Genomic DNA, 14,497 nt, shown 5'->3' with positions numbered 1-14,497 from the left:
AGAAAATGGTGCGGGTGCATGTGAAGTCCAACACCTGGAATCAACATGTAGCCTTGGTCCCCCCCCCACGCAGGAGTGAACAGGTGTACAGAAACCGGAAGAGTTACCATTCTATGAATGTGCAGATGGTGTGTTTGGCTGACCAGTACATCTCCCATGTGAATGCCAAGTTTCCTGGCTCAGTGCATGACGCTTACATTCTGAGGAATAGCAGCATCCCTTATGTGATGGGGCAACTCCAGAGGCAGCGTATGTGGCTATTAGGTGAGGACATGGACCCTATACAGTGTGAATAGTTGTCTGGGGTTGTCCCTAAGGGTTAGTGTGTGTCTAACAATTGTCCCTCGACATTTGCAGGTGGCTCTGGCTACCCCAACCTGTCATGGCTACTGACCCCAGTAAGGAATCCCAGGACAAGGGCAGAGGAACGCTACAGTGAGGCACATGGGTGAACTAGGAGGGTTATAGAGAGGACGTTCGGCATCCTGAAGGCCAGGTTCCAGTGCCTCCATATGACAGGTGGTTCCCTCTACTACTCACCGAAGAAGGTGTGCCAGATCATCGTGGCCTGCTGTATGCTGCACAACTTGGCTTTGCGACGATAGGTGCCTTTTCTGCAGGAGGATGGTCCTGAAGGAGGTGTTGTGGCAGCTGTGGAGCCTGTGGACAGTAAAGAAGAGGAGGCAGAAGAAGAGGACATAGACAACAGAAACACTGTGATCCATCAATACTTCCAGTGAGACACAGGTAAGAAGACATCACTGCCTCCTACATCTGATACACTTGTTCTACCTCTCATCTGTCTGTCACTTTCACCCAGTGTATGGACCCTGATTTGTCAGTTTCCATTTCGATTTCACAGATGTGGGTCCCACTGTGTTACCTCTGCTATGTTTCCTCATGGACTAGAGCTGTGTGACATAGGTATGTTGACAATACAATGGACATTGCTATTTCCCTCAGTTATTGAAAATACACATTGGTAAAAGCACAGACTGACTCCAGATTGTTTTGTGATTTAAGGGTGTTTATTTAAGTGCTAAATAGTGGAGGGGGTTGTAAAATGGCCAGGTGTGATGGTGGAGGAATGTCCATGGCAGAGTCCAGTCTATTAGTCTCACAGGTGCATTGTCCAAAGGGGCATAGGAAGTGGAGCTGGGGCAGTTTAAGGATGGACAGGGTGACAAAGTCGGACAGAAGGATGACAATCAGGGTGGTCTCATTTCTTGGCGGGATCTTGGCATTGTTCTCTGTCTTTGTCCTGGATCTCAGGGACCGCTTGCGGGGTGGTTCTCCATCAGCAGGGGGTGGAGTGCTGGTGTTGTGGTCCTGTGGCGGTACCTCCTGTCCACTAGCGCCAGCGGAGGTGGAGGGCAGTTCATCGTCCAGGCTAGTGTCAGGGTCCCCTTGTTGTGCCACAGTGTCCCTCCTGGTGTTCATGAGTTCCTTCAGCACCCCTACAGTGGTGCCCAGAGTGATATTGATGGACTTGAGTTCCTCCCTGAACCCCAAATACTGTTCCTCCTGCAGCCGCTGGGTCTCCTGAAATTTGGCCAGTACCGTTGCCATCGTCTCCTGGGAATGATGGTAGGCTTCCATGATGTTGGAGAGGGCCTCGTGGAGAGTGGGTTCCCTGGGCCTGTCCTCCCCCTGTCGCACAGCAGCCCTCCCAATTCCCCTGTGTTCCTGGGCCTCTGTCCCCTGAACCGTGTGCCCACAACCACTGCCCCAAGGTCCCTGCTGTTCTTGGGGTGGTGGGTTAGCCTGGGTTCCCTGTAGTGGTGGACACACTGTTGCTTGACGTGTCCTGAGGACAGAGGTATGGGCCCACTGGGTGGGTGCTGTGCTGGTGTTTCCTGAGGGGGGAGTCTCTGTGGTGGCCTGTGCCAGTGTGAGGGGAACCGACTGTCCTGAGGTCCCAGATGGGCCGGGTTGGTCATCTAGATCCAGTTGGACAGAGCAGCTGTCATCACTGTGGGCCTCTGCTGTGGGTGGAGTGGACATGCCTGGAACCTCCTGTCCGGTGACGTTGGGTAGGGGTCCTGCAGGGGTGTAAAGGCATGATTATTGCATTTGTGTGTGCCATGGGTGGGTGACCCTGTTCCCCAGTGCTTCCATTCCTGTGTAGGACCTTGTGTGCTAATTGTTTAGGGGTCTGTGTGGGTATGTCTAGTGGCCATGCATTGGTGATGGGTGTCCATGCTTTGTTGTTGCATGCAGGGATGTGTGGTTTGTGATAGTGGGACATCTGTGAGGAGTTGGAGTGATGGGGGTGAGGGCGAGGGTGGAGGTATGTGATAGCATGCAGGTAGGGTGGGGGATGTAATAGTTAAGATTTGACTTACCAGAGTCCATTCCTCCAGCTACTCCTGTGAGGCCCTCAGGATGCAGTATAGCCAAGACCTGCTCCTCCCATGTTGTTAGTTGTGGGGGAGGAGGTGGGGGTCCGCTGGCAGTCCTCTGAACCGCGATGTGGTGTCTGTATACCACGGAACGCACCTTCCCCAGTAGGTCGTTCCACCTCTTCCTGATGTCATCACGTGTTCTTGGGTGCTGTCCCACTGCGTTGACCCTGTCCACGATTCTGCACCATAGCTCCATCTTCCTAGCTATGGAGGTGTGCTGCACCTGTGATCTGAATAGCTGTGGCTCTACCTGGATGATTTCCTCCACCATGACCCTGAGCTCCTCCTCAGAAAACCTGGGGTGTCTTTGCGGTGCCATGGGGTGGTGTGGGTGATGTGTGAGGTGGTGTGTGGGGTGATGTTTAGGGGTGTGTGGTGTTTTGTGTGTGGATGTGTATGTGTGATGGTGTTGTGTGCCTCTGTATGCTGGTGTTGTCTTTACTGTGCTGTCTCTCTGGCCTTCGTCAGAATGTTTGGTAGTAAAGGTTTGTGGGTAATGTGGGTGTGTGTTTTATATTGTATTGGGTGTGTGGGAGTGGTGTGTGTATGTGTATCAGGTGTGTGTATTTCGATTTGTCCAATGTGGTAGTGTTTTGTATATGTGTGTGTATTTTGAGCGCGGCGGTGTGTACTGACAATGGAATACCGCGGTTGAAAGACCGCCGTGTGGATTTGTGGGTCGTGATAGTGTAGGCGTATTCCTGTTGGCGTGACGGTGGAGGTTTTGTTATCGCCAGTTTATCACTGACCTTTGGTGTGGCGGACTTGTGTGGGTGTCTAGATTTTGGCAGATTCCGAGCTAGGGGTCGTAATAGCTGTGGCGAAAATCCGCGGCTGTGGCGGTGTGTTGGCGGTCTTCTGCACGGCGGTAAGCGGCATTTACCGCCAATGTTGTAATGAGGGCCATTATGTGAGAGCTTAGTGAATTCAAATCAAATCTATAACCAAGCATTAAGACTCAGCACTATCTTCCTGATCTCCTTAAACACATAGTCCAAATTGTTAATGAAGATACAAGGAGCATCTTTGCCTCAAGCTCTTAATGCTTAGTTGTCATAGTTGATTAATCAGTGAGAAGAATAATTAAACTCTACTTTCCTTCTATGTTCACTTTCAAATTGTGCCTTTTTATGTTCATTAATGAAAGAAATAAAAGAAAAAGAAAGTTTCTCAACCTCCAAATGGAGGCTAAATGTTTCAGGGTACAGTCCTCCCTTTTGGGCATTCATCTTTTCGATGTTCAAATTTTTTTTAAATCACTGACCTCAGTAATCTGGATTCAGGGGTTTGGGTGAGTATGTGTCTCAACACATAGGGGTCCAAGAATAATAGTTCCAGTCATTGATGGTACTCCAGTTCTTCTTTATTCAGTTGTTACACTGAAGCCAACACCTGTTTCACCAACAGATTTCATCAGAGCTAGAAACTGGTGGGGTAAGGTGGCTAATGGGCTCATTACAAAACTGGCGGTCCTAGGACTGCCAACCTTGTGGTGGTAGTCAGACCACCACCTAAAGACTGCCGTCCCCACCAGGAACATGGTTCCCGATGTGGTGACAGCAAACTGAGTTGTAACCAGCCAGGGCGGCGTGGAACTCAGTGCTGCCTGGCTGATTACAACCCCAATTTCTGCCAGCCTTTTTATGGCAAGGACCCCCCCATGAAAAGACTGGCGTAAAGGCAGTGCTACGGGCCACAGGGGGCCCCTGCACTGCCCATGGCTTGGGCAGTGCAGGGACTACCCTGCCCAGCACCGTCAGATTGCACATGTGTGCACTGCAGACAGTGCACATTCTGAGGGTGCTGCAGTGCTAGGATATTGGCCTCCGATCCCTTAAAGGAGCTGAAGTCAAGATCCTAGCACTGTTCTGCTGGTCAGCCCAGCAGGAACATGTATTGCAATGATCCCGCCGATCAGCCCGGTGGGAACACTGTAAGACGTTCGGAGGGGGGCATGACCACCATGGTGGTGGTGTCTTTCCTGCTGCTTTGGCGGTCCCGTGGTGATGGTGCAATCTATGTAAATTTTCTGTTGATGAGAAGTGCTTTAGCTATATGGGAATGCAGAATTAATATACATATCACCTGTCAAACTAAATATTTTGTTTACATACTGAAATGTGCTTGTGGTAAAACTTATGGGGGAAGTACCATTAGACACTTAAGGGAGAGAATATTCGAACATCTACGAGAAGTGAAGGTGGAGGACTTGCGATATCCCATTGCATTACACATCTCACTGTATGAAATGAAGAAACCGCATATGGATCTCTGATTCCATGGTATTGATAGGTGCACACAGACCCAAGAGGTGGGAATACGGACCTGTGTTTACATCACATAGAATCCCACTAGATTTCAAAGCTGAAAGCGATAGAGAGGGTGTTGACTATAGATCATGCATTACAGTATTTTCTAGGAGTATATGACATGCTCACATTGGTAACTGACGTCACAACCAGACTTATCCAGAGCAAAGGGGTATGTCCTTGTGTTAGCTATTATGAAACCCCTGAATTGGACAGCATCTGGAAATTAAGCTATAAAAGACTATAGGAATCCTTGTGGTTTGTGTTACCATATAGTCTAAATGGAGTGGAGTTTAAATAATGGAGATTAAACTGGTAAATAATACATATTAACTTTTTCAAAGGGCTTTGTGTCTGCATCACATACGTAACAGGAATGGGGTGTGATACTGGGGATTACATTTATATAAAAGGCCTGTAAACCTTCAGTAGGTCACTATACTTTTCAGAAACATGGTCACTTTATCAGCTCTGCAGAGACCAAGATGACTATGACAAGGTTATCATTAGGCTGATTCTAAAGGCAGCTGCTATGTCGCTGAATAAGAATAGGCAAGACAGTTGCAGGAACTGAGATGTTAGGTTAAGAGGCTGAACCACAACCGTGGTGCTGTTAAGTGGGATGAAACCATGCCTTGGTGCAGTGCTGTCATCAGATCCTCGCACTTCCATATGCTGTTTACAGTAAATATATTTATAAATCCATGATTTACAACATCTTTGAAAGTCAAGTTTCGTCCAAAACCATTTAGAGGAGACTCAAGTGTTGGAAAAGAGCTATTTTGTGCTTAGGGTATGTTGGGCTTTTCAATAGACCCTGATGTTGGCACACTGTCAAAGGGTAGTTGATCCCTAATGGTGATTGGTCTGTACAGTTGGTGTTGGATAGAAGAGTTGGCTACCAAGGTTAACTTGACTCTTAGTGGTAGCTTAGTGGAGCAGTTGATGGAGTAGTTATGACCTAGTTTAAGGAGAAGCTTTGATAGACAAAACACACTGCATGATGAGTATTTCCTGCACACACAGTACACTACTGAACATCAACGGCCTGTCATCGCCAGCACTGTAAATTGAATAACACAGGATTAAGCCCCACTTATATCTAAATGTATATTATAAGTTAGGATGAACAGTGAATAGATAGACTTGTATCAATCAATCAATCAATTCATTTCTAAAGCGTGCTACATACCCGAGTTCCAGGTCTTGGCGGTGAGGTAAGAGAATGATCTGCCACCGGAAGATTTGTGTTGGATGCGGGGGACGGAGGCGAGGGCGAGGTTAGCGGAGTGGAGATGCCGGGTGGGGGTGTAGAAGCTGAGTCTGTTGTTCAGGTATGATGGTCCGGTGTTGTGGAGTGCCTTGTGTGCGTGTGTGAGGAGCTTGAAGGTGATCCTCTTGTTGACGGGGAGCCAGTGAAGGTCTCTTAGGTGGGGGGTGATGTGGCAGTGGCGAGGGAAGTTGAGGATGAGTCGGGCGGAGGCGTTTTGGATGCGTTGGAGGCGTTGGAGGAGTTTGGATGAGATACCGGTGTAGAGGGCATTGCCGTAGTCGAGTATGTTGCTGACAAGGGCCTGGGTTACTGTTTTACTTGTTTCTGTTGGGATCCATTTGTAAATTCTGCGAAGCATGCGGAGGGTGTTGTAGCAGGAGGAGGAGATGGCGCTGACCTGCTTTGACATGGAGAGTGAGGAGTCGAGGGTGAAGCCGAGGTTTCGTGCGCTGTCGGTGGGTGTCGGTGGGGGACCCAGCGTGGACGCCCACCATCAGTTGTCCCAGATGGAGGGGGTGCGCCCAAGGATGAGGACCTCTGTTTTGTCCGAGTTCAGTCGGCGATGGCTTTTAGTCCCTCGTGGAGGTTCGTTTTGGCGGTGTGCAGGTCCTTGGTGAGGGAGAGGGTGAGTTTGGTGTCGTCGGCGTAGGAGATGATGTTGAGGTTGTGCTGACGGGCCACTTGTGCGAGGGCGGCCATGTAGATGTTGAACAGCGTCGGGGTACGCCGCAGATGATGTAGCCATCTGTAGACTTGTAGCCCTTATTTTTGCTGTGATATTAAAGGAAATCCTTTAGGGTTGAGGCCCTCATCCAGGGCTCACTGGCCCGCCAGTGGTTTGTTTTGTAAACAGATTTTATTGAGAAGAATAGAAGAAAAAGAAGAAATACAAAGCAAAATACATCGTAGTCGTAGGATTCTTGTAGCTCAACCTATTTGTTGCTACTACTCCCCTCCCCCTTAACTTGCCTCCTGTAGTAGTGCTGTGTAGTGTCCATTCGTGTGTGGTCATACAAGCCAGGTGAGATATCCTAGTCTCATATCTCGGGAATCCGCTCTGCTTGTTTTGACTGCAGTTCGGTTTTGCCTCTCTGAGAGTATCAGTTGCCAGGTGTATCGATCTGTGAGGGTCCCCTCCCGCCAGGGGACAGGTGTTCCCTCTGTAGCACTATGGTAATCTGTTCCCAAGCCTCCTTCATCTCAGGGGATCCCTTTCCCTGCTTTAGTTCAGTGTGCAGCGCCGATCCTTTACTATCTACCCATTTCTTGAGTTCCCTTCTCCAGTCTTGGAGGTGTGGGCCCCCCGGGCTCTTCCAGTTCCTTGTCAGCTCTTTCTTGGCTATGATAAACACAAGGTCTTGGGAACCTACTAGTGGCCTTGTTTTTGGGCGTGTGGGGGAACCAATGCAGCAAGCATCTAGCGGGTGTGCGTGCAATCTCAACCTCAATCATGTTTGCCACCTCGGCTATCACTGTGCCCCAGTAGGACTCTAGCTGAGGGCAGGGCCACAGCATGTGCATTAAGTCCGCTGCCTCCGTGCCGCACCAGGGGCAGCCCGCATCCCTTACTCCGAAATGACCTCGTAGTCTACGTGGGGTAAAGTAAGCCCTATGGAGCACGTAAAACTGTATGAGCTGGAACCAAGCATTCCTGGATATTTTTGGCGTTCTTTCCAGGAAGCAATCCCAGTCCAAATCTGTTATCTGAGTCCCCAGATCGTGTTCCCACTTTTGTTTCAGGTCAATCGGGGGGGTCCCCTCTCCAGCCCTAACGATCATGTAGAGTCCAGTGACTTCTTTGTGTGTGCACCCTGTATATAGCAAGTAGGTGCTGAGGCTGTGATGGGGGGGTTCAACCACTCCTGACCCCCAGTACCGCCCAATGGAACAAGTGAGTGCCTGGTGTAGCAAGAAGTGGCCCTGTGGAAGATCATGTTCTTGCCGAAAGTCCTCGAAGGGCAGTAAATTGCCCTCCTTATACAAGTCCCCCATCCATGTGGCCCCTGCATCTTTCCATGTGAGTAGTCCCCTCCACTCTCCTACTCTAGGCAGCTAGCGGAGCCAGGACAATGGAATGTCAGGAGAGTACGGCGCGATCAGGTCCGCCCTCCGGAGGCATCTTCTCCAGCACCGACGGATAACAGCGGCCTCGGCGGTCAGGGCTGGTCTCCCTCCCCCTGCATTAAAAAAGATTCCTGCCAGTGTGGCTATGGGGGGAACCGCCAGGCTCTCGAGGTCCTCTCCAGTGCTGCCATCTCCAATCCACAGTGCCAGCCATTGAAGCTGTGTGGCGAGGTAATAGGCCTCAAAGTCAGGTACCGCCAGCCCGCCCTCCGTCCGAGGTCTCTTCAGGCTAGTTAGAGCCACCCTGCGTCTTCCCCCTCCCCATATGAATGCGGTGACCACCATATCCAGCTCTTTGAACAGGGCACGCGGCACCCAGAGCGATAATGCCGCAAAATAGTACAGCAGTCGGGCAGCGCCACCATTTTAAGGAGCGCAACCCGTCCGGCCACCGAGAGCGGGAGTGAGCCCCAGAATCCAAAGCTCGACCTCAGAGCCCTGATCGCCTTTCCGCTGTTGCCATCTAGGATGTCTGAATGGGAGTGATATACTTGTACACCAAGGTACGTGATGCAACATGGCTCCAATGCCACGCCACCCAGCTCCGTCAGTGGTTCACACCCCGCCGTCAGTGGAAACAAGAATGATTTTTGCCAATTGACCCGCAATCCCGATAGACGACCGAATCTCGCTAGCAGGGCATGTGCCCCCTCCCTCTCTGGGCCAGTATCCCGTAAGAATAAGAGTAGGTAATCTGCGTATAGTGCAATCGCATGGTGCCGGTCGCGTCTGGTCAAGCGTCGGTACCAGGTGGCCACCCTGGCCTGAGCAGCCAGTGGCTCCATTGCCAGGGCAAACAGCAGTGGTGTCAGGGGACACCCCTGTCTGGTGCCCCTGCCAACCAAGTACTGTTCTGAAATTATTGTGCGCGTCCTAACCCTAGCCTTGGGGTCTGTGTAAAGCAGCTGTGTCCATTTGATGAAACCTTCCCCAAGACCCATGTGTGCAAGGACTGCGTATAGGTAATCCCACTCCAGACTATCAAATGCCTTCTCTATGTCTATGGCAAGGACTGCTGACCCGGGTTCCCAAGAGGCCGCAGAACCCTTAAGATAAAGCAGCCGACGTATGTTCTGAGCGGTGCCCCTAGTAGGAATGAATCCCACTTGATCTGGATGAACCAGTTGCATCATATAGGGGAACAATCTCATTGCTAGCACTCGACTCAATATTTTATAGTCCGAGTTAAGCATGGAGAGGGGCCTATAAGCCCTGCTATCATCAGGAGGTTTGCCTGGTTTGAGCAATGGCACGATTAGGGCCTCACCGCGCGCGTCTCATTATATAATTGTGCCAGCTTGTGTGTGAGTATCCGTGCATAGGTGGCATAGAACTCGATGGGTAGTCCATCCGTGCCTGGAGTTTTCCCACAAGCTAGTCCCGCTATGGCAGCCCCAATCTCCGACAGCTCGATGTCCCCACCCAGGGCACTACACACTTTGTCGGTTAGGGTCTGGGGTGATAGGTCCGACAAGAGATCCTGTAGTTCAGATCTCGTCCTGCAGTACAAGCTGGTATAAAGGGTATTGTAATATTTGCGGAAGTACGGGTTTATGTCGGCTTGGTGACTACCCAATGGGGTAGTGATCTCCATAATGGGAGTTCCTTGTTTGGCAGGGTTGGCCAACCATGCCAATAGCGCCCCTGACTTATCTCTTTCAGATGAGATCTTGCCATGTACTGTTTATAGTCGAAGCACCTTTCCGTCTCAGTGTGATCCGCAACCTTGTCCCTGGCTTTCCGCTCCTCTCCCTGCATCTCCGAGTGATCCGGTGAGAGTTTCTCTAGCGATCTAAGTTCCTTCTCTGCTACAACAGTATCCCGCAATAAGGACCCTCTGATCTTCTCTGCTACAACAATATCCCGCAATAAGGACCCTCTGATCCCGATGGAAGTTGCCATGCAGCGGCCCTGCACTACCACCTTAAATGCTTCCCAAAGTGTCTGCGGTGAAGGGGCAATGGGTTCATTGTCTTCGAAGTAGTGGGTTATGTGCTCCCTAATCTGTTCTCGGAAAGCAGGGTCCGTCAGCGAGTCAGGTTTAAGCCGCCAAGTGGGTATGCATGTGGTGATTCATGTCCATGATAAGTGCAACAGGATTGCATTATGATCGGAAATGTTTTTCCCCAGATACTCCGCTGCCACGACTGTGCATACACCTCTAGGGTGCTCAGAAAGGTATCAAGCTGCACATGCAGGTCATGGGCAGCGGACTAGTGAGAGTATTCTCTGGCCATAGGGTTGACAGTTCTCAATGTATCTACCAAATGCCACTCTGTCTGCCACTCAGTGAATTTTTTAGCAAGCACATTTACTGGGGAATCCCACAGCGGTGGGTGGGACCTGTCTATGCTAGGGTTGGCCATGCAGTTAAAATCTCCCCCGACTAACGCCGAGTGTAGCATGTGAGGCGCCAGCATGGTCGATAGTTGGGTGAGGAACGCACCTTGTTCTATGTTAGGAGCACATACGTTGATCAGCGTTATGTCCCGTCCTCCAAAGCGGCCAGAGGCCATGACATAGCGCCCGCCGGGGTCCGTCAGTGTGTTAGTAACCTGGAACGAGACTCCCGCCCTGACCCATATCAAGGTGCCCCTTGCATATGCTGACTAAGTTGTGTAGAGTAATTGGCCCCTTCATCTCCTTTGCAGTGCTGCGCCCTCCGTGGCCGTCAGGTGGGTCTCCTGCAACATTACTACATGTACCCCTCTTCTACGCAGATAGGAATATACCTTGTACCGTTTGGTCATATTGTGCATTCCCCTTATATTCCAGGAGATCACCTTATACCCCTGTGGATCACCCATTAGAGATATCCACTGACCACCTCCCTTCACACAGCTGTCACCTGATTAGGTGCCCCAGACCATCACTTCCTGTGGACAGTGTTCTACTACAGGCAAAGCATTTAACATTTCCCTCTGTAAACAACCAAAACTCCCTCAACTCCCCTTCCCCAGGACAGGAGATAAAACAGTTCCCCATCCAAACTGTTTCAAACGTAATTCAGTTCTGGGTGGGCAGGCGAAAGAGAACGCTCAAGCCAGCCAAGGTGCTGAGCTCGTGGCCCGGGATTAACTTACTTATCTTGCTGCATGCCTCATGATTCACGTGTCTCGGGCGTCTTGAGACCAGTAAAAGTAAAAGTGCTGAAAACAGGGGCAGACCATCAGATAATGCACTCCGAGGTTCCCGGTGTCACCACCGGCAGTTCAAGACTTGTTGCCGCCGAGCTTGCGTACTCTGCTTCCGAGTCCGATCCCCCCGCTTCCCTCGTCATGCTAGTTGAGCGTGGGCTACTGTTTCTTTGACTGAAGGAGGCCACTGCCACCGCGGCTCAGTGCCTCTCTGCTTGTGCCTCCTCCTGACTGGGTGCCACAGTCCTCCGCCTGGTTCCTCTCGCACCACGGCATCTGCTGCGGGGTCTGGAGTCATGGGCAACCCCTGTCTCCGTCATGCCCTCCCGTTCCTCCAACCAGTCTCTCGCCTCTTGTGGTGTACAAAAGAACTGCGCTCCCGACCATCTGCCACTGTCAATGTGGAGGGGAACAGCATAGCGTATGGGATATTCAGTTGCCGCAGGCACTTCTTGATTTCTGATTACGTTGATCTTTGTCTCTGCACCTCTCAAGAGAAATCGGGAAAGATACGAATCAGGGAGTTCTCTATCCTTATTTCTCTAGCCTTTCTGGCCTGTGCCAGGATATGGTCCCGATCTCTGTAATGCAGTAGGCGGGCTATTACCGGTCGCAGCGCAGCCCCGGGAGGGGGGGCCTGTTGGAGGCTGGCCTGGCTTGTAGTGGGTACCAGAGGTACTTACACCTTGTGTCAGGTCCAGTTATCCCTTATTAGTGTAGAGGAGGTGTTTCTAGCAGCTTAGGCTGATAGAAGGTAGCTATAGCAGAGCAGCTTACGCTGAACTAGGAGACATGCAAAGCTCCTACTATACCACTGGTGTCATATGCACAATATCATAAGAAAACACAATACACAGATATACTAAAAATAAAGGTACTTTATTTTTATGACAATATGCCAAAAGTATCTCAGTGAGTACCCTCAGTATGAGGATGACAAATATACACAAGATATATGTACACAATACCAAAAATATGCAGTAATAGCAAAAGGAAGTAATGCAAGCAGTGTAAAGTTACAATAGATTGCAATAGGAGCACATAGGTATAGGGGCAACACAAACCATATACTCCAAAAGTGGAATGCGAACCACGAATGGACCCCAAACCTATGTGAGCTTGTAGAGGGTCGCTGGGACTGTAAGAAAACAGTGAGGGTTAGAAAAATAGCCCACCCTAAGACCCTGTAAGGTAGGTGTAAAGTGCACCTACAACCCCCAGAGAGCACAGAAGTCATGATAGGGGGATTCTGCAAGAAACACCAACACCAGCAATGCAACAACAGTGGATTTCCGGACCTGAGTACCTGTAAGACAAGGGGACCAAGTCCAAGAGTCGCGACAGTGTCGAGAGTGGGCAGGAGCCCAGGAAATGCCAGCTGAGGGTGCAAGGAAGCTGCCACTGGATGGAAGATGCTTGGTGTTTTGCAAGAACGAAAAGGACTAGGAACGTCCCCTTTGGAGGAAGGATGTCCCACGTCGTGAAAAAGCTTGCAGAGGTGTTCCCATGCAGAAAGACCACAAACAAGCCTTGCTAGCTGCAAGGGTTGCGGTTAGGGTTTTTGGATGCTGCTGTGGCCCAGGAGGGCCAGGATGTCGCCACTTGGATGAGGAGACAGAGGGGGTGCCCAGCAAGTCAGGGAGCCCTCACAGAAGCAGGCAGCACCTGCATAAGTACCGGAACAGGCACTTAGAAGAGGAGTGAACCGGAGTCCACGCGAAGTCACAAAAGGGAGTCCCACGACGCCGGAGGACAACTCAGAAGGTTGTGCACTGCAGGTTAGAGTGTAGGGGACCCAGGCTTGGCTGTGCACAAAGGAAATCCTGGAAGAGTGCACAGGAGCCGGAGCAGCTGCAAATCACGCGGTACCTAGCAATGCAGTCTACCGTGGGATGACAAGGACTTACCTCCGCCAAACTTGGATGGAAGAGTCACTGGACTGTGGGAATCACTTGGACAGGGTTGCTGAGTTCCAGGGGCCACGCTCGTCGTGCTGAGAGGGGACCCAGAGGACCGGTGATGCAGTCTTTTGTTGCCTGCGGCTGCAGGGGGAAGATTCCGTCGACCCACAGGAGATTTCTTCAGAGCTCCTGGTGCAAGAAGGAGGCAGGCTACCCCCAGAGCATGCACCACCAGGAAACAGGTGAGAAAGCCGGCAGGATGAAGCAATACAAGGTTGCAGTAGTCGTCTTTGCTACTTTGTTGCGGTTTTGCAGGCGTCCTGAGCAGTCAGCGGTCGATCCTTTGGCAGAAGGTGAAGAGGGAGATGCAGAGGAACTCTGGTGAGCTCTTGCATTTGGTATCTGAAGAATTCCCCAAAGCAGATATCCTAAATAGCCAGAAAAGGAGGTTTGGCTACCTAGGAAGGAGGATTGGCTACTAAGAGAGGTAAGAGCCTATCAGAAGGAGTCTCTGACGTCACCTGCTGGCACCGGCCACACAGAGCAGTCCAGTGTGCCAGCAACACCTCTGAATCCAAGATGGCAGAGGTCTGGGGCACACTGGAGGAGCTCTGGGCACCTCCCCTGGGAGGTGCAGGTCAGGGGAGTGGTCACTCCCCTTTCCTTTGTCCAGTTTCGCGCCAGAGCAGGGCTGGGGGATCCCTGAAACGGTGTAGACTGGCTTATGCAGAGATGGGCAGCATCTGTGCCCATCAAAGCATTTCCAGAGGCTGGGGGAGGCTACTCCTCCCCAGCCATCACACCTATTTCCAAAGGGAAGCCTTTGTTCGGCCTTCCTGGGTCAGGGCTGCCTGGACCTCAGGGGGGCAGAAACCTATCTGAGGGGTTGGCAGCAGCAGCAGCAGCAGCTGCAGTGCAAACCCTGAAAAGGCAGTTTGGCAGTACCCAGGTTCTGTGCTAGAGACCAGGGGGATCATAGAATTGTCTCCCCAATGACAGAATGGCATTGGGGTGACAATTACATGATCTTAGACATGTTACATGGCCATGTTCGTAGTTACCATTGTGACGGTGTACATAGGTAGTGACCTATGTATAGTTTCACGCGTGTAATGGTGTCCCCGCACTCACAAAGTCCGGGGAATTTTGCCCTGAACAATGTGGGGGCACCTTGGCTAGTGCCAGGGTGCCCACACACTAAGTAACTTTGCACCCAACCTTCACCAGGTGAAGGTTAGACATATAGGTGACTTATAAGTTACTTAAGTGCAGTGGTAAATGGCTGTGAAATAACGTGGACGTTATTTCACTCAGGCTGCACTGGCAGGCCTTTGTAAGAATTGTCAGA

This window comes from Pleurodeles waltl, chromosome 11 (assembly GCF_031143425.1).
Source record: "Pleurodeles waltl isolate 20211129_DDA chromosome 11, aPleWal1.hap1.20221129, whole genome shotgun sequence".
Lineage (NCBI taxonomy): Eukaryota > Metazoa > Chordata > Amphibia > Caudata > Salamandridae > Pleurodeles > Pleurodeles waltl.
The sequence above is the reverse complement of the archived record's forward strand: the minus strand, read 5'-3'. Positions refer to the sequence as shown.